The sequence below is a fragment of the Mustela nivalis genome (assembly GCF_964662115.1).
Source record: "Mustela nivalis genome assembly, chromosome: 7".
Lineage (NCBI taxonomy): Eukaryota > Metazoa > Chordata > Mammalia > Carnivora > Mustelidae > Mustela > Mustela nivalis.
In genome coordinates, this window is record NC_139026.1 from 79019179 (window position 1) to 79025178 (window position 6000).

At 36.1% G+C, this 6000-nt stretch overlaps 1 long non-coding RNA gene across 1 annotated transcript in view; it reads right to left on the bottom strand.

Moving 5' to 3' along the window:
* LOC309869481 overlaps window positions 1-5780 on the bottom strand; it is a 51509-nt gene extending 45729 nt beyond the window's left edge. The window contains exon 1 of the long non-coding RNA XR_014314199.1: window positions 5677-5780. This is a non-coding gene — a long non-coding RNA (uncharacterized lncRNA). The remainder of the gene's footprint in view (window positions 1-5676) is intronic.
* Window positions 5781-6000: the final 220 nt, after the last annotated feature.

The following is a 6000-nucleotide window of genomic DNA, read 5'->3' on the forward strand; positions in this document are numbered from 1 at the left end:
TAAACAAAAGTTAAAGAAGTTCATCATCACTAAAGGATACTTAAAAGGAACACTAAAGGGGATTCTTTGAGTGGGAAGAAAAGGCCATAAGAGGAAGACCATTAGGAAAGGACAAAATTTTACGGAAACATAATGAGATTAGTAGATTAATCACTGATAAAACCAGTATGGAGGTTAAGGCACAAAAGCAGCTGAAATCAATTTTATGTATAAAAAGCAGTCAAGATGAGTGCCTGGGTGGTTCAGTTGGTTAGGCAAATGCCTTTAGCTTGGGTCATGATCCTGGGATTCTGGGTTTGAGTCCCACATCGGGCTCCCTCTGCTCTGTGGGGAGCCTGCTTCTCCTTCTCTCTCTGTCTGCCACTCCCCCTGCTTGTGAGCTCTCTCTCTCTCTGTCAAACAAACAAACAAATAAATAAATAAATAAAATCTTTGGGGGGAAAAAAGCAGTCAAGGGAATCCCAAATAAAAGAATGTAGAATATGACATCATATACATTAAACATGGGGGAGTAAAAATTTAGTGCTTTTAGAAAGGATTCAAAGTTAGATGACAATTAGGTGACTTAATATAGACTCTATATGCATAGGATGTTATATATAAGCCTAATGGTAGCCACAAATTTAAAAAGCTGTAATAGATATGCAAACAATAAAGAGAAAGGAATCTAGTCATACCATTAAAAAAAGGTCATCAAAGCACAAGGGAAGAGACCAAGAAAAGAAAGGACAGAGAAGAACTACCAAAACAACCATGAAACAATCACAGAATGGCAATAAGTACAACCTATCAATAATTACTTTGACCATAAATGGATGAATTACTCTAATGAAGAGACATGGGGTGACTGAATGGACAAAACAACAAGGCACCTCCATATGCTGCCATGAGAGTCTTGCTTTAGACAGAAAGACACATGCAGGTTCAAAGTGAAGGGATGGAACAATATTAATCATGCAAATGGAAGTGAAAAGAAAACAGGGTAGCAATACTTAGACAATATTGACTTTATTGTTTCAAATTTTTAATTAGACAATATAGACTTTAAAACAAAGAGTGTAACAAAGGACAAAGAAGACATTACATAGTGATAAAGGGAATGATCAAATAAGCCAATAAAACAATTGTATAAATTGATGTGCCCAATATGGGAGTATCTAAATATGTAAAATAACTATTAATAAACATAAAGGAAGAAATTGATAGTATATCAAGAAATTGATAGTAACAATAGGGGATATAATACTCCACTTACATCAAAGGGTAGAGCATCCAGACAGAAAATCAAAAGGAAACAATGGCTTTGAATGACACATTAGATGAGATGGATCAAACAGATACATTCACAACATTCCTCCCCAAAACAGCAGAATATACATTCTTTTCAGATGGACATGGGACATTCCCCAGATTAGGTAACATGTTAGGCTAAAAAATAAGTCTCAACAAACTAAAAAAGATTGAAGTCACACAATGGTTTTTTTCAGACACAATGCTATGAAACGTTATGAAATCAATGAAAAGAAAAAAATCTGGAAAGAACACAAATAGGTGAAGGTTCAATACCATGCTACTAAACAATGAAATGGTCAACCAAGAAGTCAAAGAGGAAATGAAAAGCTACATGGAGACAAATGAAAATGAAAACACAACAGTTCAAAATCCTTTGGATGTAGCCAGAGCATCCTTCTAAGAAGGAAGTTTATAGCAATATGGGCCTACTTCAAGAAGCAAGAGAAATCTCAAATAAACAACCTACATTTATGCTTAAAGGAGCTAGAAAAAGAAGAACAAACAAAATCTAAAACCAGTAGAAAGGATAGGGATAAAACTTTGAGAGAGATTTTTTTAAGGATGTATAGGGTTGTTAAGTAAACTTGGGGAAATATTTGAGAATAGGTAAATTATTACTAGAATATTAAGCTTATGTTAAATGTTCTTTATAATAAATAAGTCAATCGGAGAAAGACAACTATCATATGATCTCCCTGATATGAGGAAGTAGAGATGCAACATGGGGGCTTAAAGGGGTAGGAGAAGAATAAATGAAACAAGATGGGATTGGGAAGGAGACAAACCATAAGAGACTCGTAATCTCACAAAACAGACTGAGGGTTGCTGGGGTGGGGGTTGGGAGGGGAGGGCGTTACAGACATTGAGAAGGGTATGTGCTAAGGTGAGTGCTGTGAAGTGTGTAAACCTGGCAATTCACAAAACCTGTACCCCTGGGGATAAAAATATATGTTTATAAAAAATAAAAATTAAAAAAACAAAACAAAACAAAACAAAAAAAAAGAGATAAAGTAAATAACACCGTAGTGGATTAAAAACATGTCCTCACATTTTTGACATTTTTCCCTTTAAAAGGTGCAGCCGAATTTCCCTCCCCTGGAGTGCATCAGACTTAGCGACTGTTTTCTTATAACTAGTATGTGGTGGAAGGGACAATTAAGACTTCTGAGTCCAGGTCGAAAAAGACATTGTGGATATGACTTTTCTTCTTCTTCAGTTATTTACTCTGGGGAAGCCAGCCACTGGTTCTGTCATGAGGACACTCAAGAAGGCTGTGGATGGAGTCACATGGGAAGGAACTTAAAGCCTCTTGCCAGAAGCCGGCAGTTGGCAGCCATGTGAGTGAGCCACCTTGGAATTTGAACCTCCAGCCCAGTCAAGCCTTCAGATGTCAGTTCCCCTGTCAGCTCTGACTGCAACCTCATTAGAGACCTCAAGCCCAAACTCAGCTAGTCTGTTCCTACAGTTTCTGAGCCACAGACACTGTGAAGATAATAAACATTTATTGTGTTCAGTGACTATGTTTTGGGCTGATTTGTTATGTTGCAATAAATAGTTCTATACAAATTGAGGTTTATTAAATCAGGAATTGAAGAAGAGAAAAAAAAATCAAATTCTAGAATCCAGACAGCAAATTCTAAAAATTTATGATACTAGTTATTTTTATTTTTATATCATAATATAATTGCTTCCTCATTTTTTTCTGGGCAAAAATTGGATATAGAAAAACCCAAATCAACTGTTAATGAGAGAGAAATATAATTTTTATTTAAACAGGAAGGTACAGGGGTGCTTGGGTGGCTCACTCTGTTAAGTGCCTGCCTTCAGCTCAGGTCATAATCTTGGGGTCCTGGGATTGACCTTTTGGGGTGCTCCTCTTCCCTTCCCCCCACCTGTGAGCTCTCTCTCTCACAAATAAATAAGGAAAATCTTAAAAAATATTAAAAAGGACAGCACAACTTTATTATAGGTTCTAGATAAAACTAGATTGTATGATCTTTTCTGAGCATCTTCCCACAAATGTTTTGTTAGTTTATGCTATCCTTTTATGGGATTATTGAACTGTTAACTAAAAAGTATTTCAGAAGACAACTGTCATAAGATTTTTGACTTATTGTGAAATGAATAGAATTGCTTGCCACTTGCACAATATACCTACTATGAAATATAATTGTTTTCATGCTTTGGATTTATATATGTTTTCTTACAAATAACAGTAGAGGTTTTGGTAGAAATTTGACTTCACAGTTAGGCTCCTCTTAACCACCTGTTCTAAACTAAGAAAACTGTCTAGCATATGTAGTTGGATACATAAAGGAATATCTGAATATGGACAATTGCCAAAATTTGGTGATTTTCTAAAGGACTTGGGCAATGACCAGATTTCGTTTTGAAATAAAGCACATGGCTTGTTCTTTCTAAAGGGACCTTTTTTTTTTTTTTAAGATTTTATTTATTTATTTGACAGACAGAGGTCACAAGTAGGCAGAGAGGCAGGCAGAGAGAGAAGAGGAAGCAGGCTCCCCACTGAGCAGAGACTCTGGGGTCATGACCTGAGTCTAAGGCAGAGGCTTTAACCCTCTGAGCCACCCAGGTGCCCCCTAAAGGGACATTTTATAGGAGAGTGTTTTAAAGAATTTCTTTGATCTTAGATATGGTACGTACCTACATAAGTTGTTATTTGTTGTATTTTTAATAGACTTATGGGGCAAATATACTCTCTTATTCCCCCAAAATATAGATGATTCCTTTAAAGAGGTTTTATGCACATCTTATATTTATTTATTTATTTAATATTTTATTTCTTTCTTTGACACAGAGAGAGAGATAGAGAACACAAGCAGGGGTAGCAGGGGAGGGAGAAGCAAGCTCCCCACTAAACAGGAATCCCAATGAGGGGCTTAATCCCAGGACCCCAGAATCATGACCTGAACCCAAGGCAGATGCTTAAACTGACTGAGCCATCCAAGCGTCACCTGGGACATTTTTAAAAAGTCATTTTAAGAAGAGTATGAAATAGGCACAGCTGGTGGGCTCAGTTTGTAAAGCATTCTACTCTTGATTTGGGCTCAGGTCATGATCTCAGGGTCATGAGCTGCCCAATGAGGGGGCTCTGTGCTCAGCAGGATTTATGCTTGAGATTTATGTCTTTCCCTCTCCTTCTGCCCTTCTCCACCATGCTCTCTCTTTCTTTAAAACAAAGAAATAAACACCTTTTTAAAAAAGAAGAGTGCGAAATATAAAGATTAACTAGTTGAAATACCTATATTTTAAAAAATGAAGCAGTTGCAATGTTTTAATTCAGTTATTACTGCTTTAGTTAATTTAAATAATGGTGTGATGTATATATATACATAAATATATAACTATCTTGTGGAAAAAATATTACAATATTAGACAAGCCAGGTATGAAAGACTAGTAGTCATTTTAAAACAGTTACATGAAGCAGAAGTGAAGCAAACTTTGTTAATAGAACTTAAAGAAGCACAAGCATTTCTTAGGAGAAATGTTGAGAGTTTAGATATCAGGCTAGACAAAAGGAAAAAATAATGAGATATATTCATGTGCAGTTGTTTTAAAGGATGGTACTTAGAGAAAGAGGCCAAATTTACTTGTGCCTAGATGGGGAAGTATGACTGGGTCCCCACAGAAATCAAACAAGGTTTGTAAAGCCAATATTATATAATGGTGCGGACCGTGGCCTTGCCAGCCACATTGCTAGGGTTTGAACCTCAGCTGTTATTTTTTAAGTCTCTGCGCTTTAGTTTCCTGATCTAGAAAACAAGAATAACAAGAATGTGATCTCCTAGGATTTTTGAGACAGTTAATTGAGATATCTATTTATCTATCTATCTCACTCAACATAGTACCTATGAACTATTATTATATTATTATTATTACTATTAATACTACTAATAATAAGATAGGAGCCTAGATCTCAGGTAACAAAGTAGAATGACTACTCTGAAGGAAAATACCCAGATCTAAAACCTGTTGAGAATTGTCCTCTCACAGTGGGACACATGAAAGATTTATTGTTGGATTAAGTCAACTCTTGAGGATTGAAGGAGCTAAATATTGCAAAGAAAGTTCACCCAAGCCAAGAGCACCAGAGAGACCCCATGTTGAGACTGAGGACAAAATGGAATTCGAAAGGAAAAAACATTGAACTTTAATTTTTTTAACTTAAGTTTGCAAAATGAAGGACTTTAATTTCCTTCTGAGAAATTAATAATGGGAGTAGGAGCTTTATTTTCAAAACCAAAGCTGAAGATACTATTCCAGTTTATAACCAGTCTCTGGTGACTACGTGAAGAGTAGTGGTTGAGCATATTTTGAAGTAGGAAATAGAAAAGAAAATACATTTTTGGCCTAGGACATACCATGTCTGCAGAGTTGAGTAATTAATACCTCCTTCTGACCAGTTTCAGAGATCACTGGCTCTCATTGCTGAATCTCCAGTTCATCAATCGAAGGAAACACAGCACAAAGTCTTTTGTAGAAGGGAAACACAGCACAAAGTCTTTTGTAGATTTTTATCAAATAGTAGAAGCAGAAATGCATGAGAGAAACAGAAAAGTTCTCAATTTCCAATATTTATCCTCTCTTATTCCAACAGGGAAAAGCCTCTTTCTTCCATCTGAAGGAGAGTTGGAAGGGAAAAAAACACTTCCAGACTTTGTCTCCAACTTATTTCTTTTTCCTGC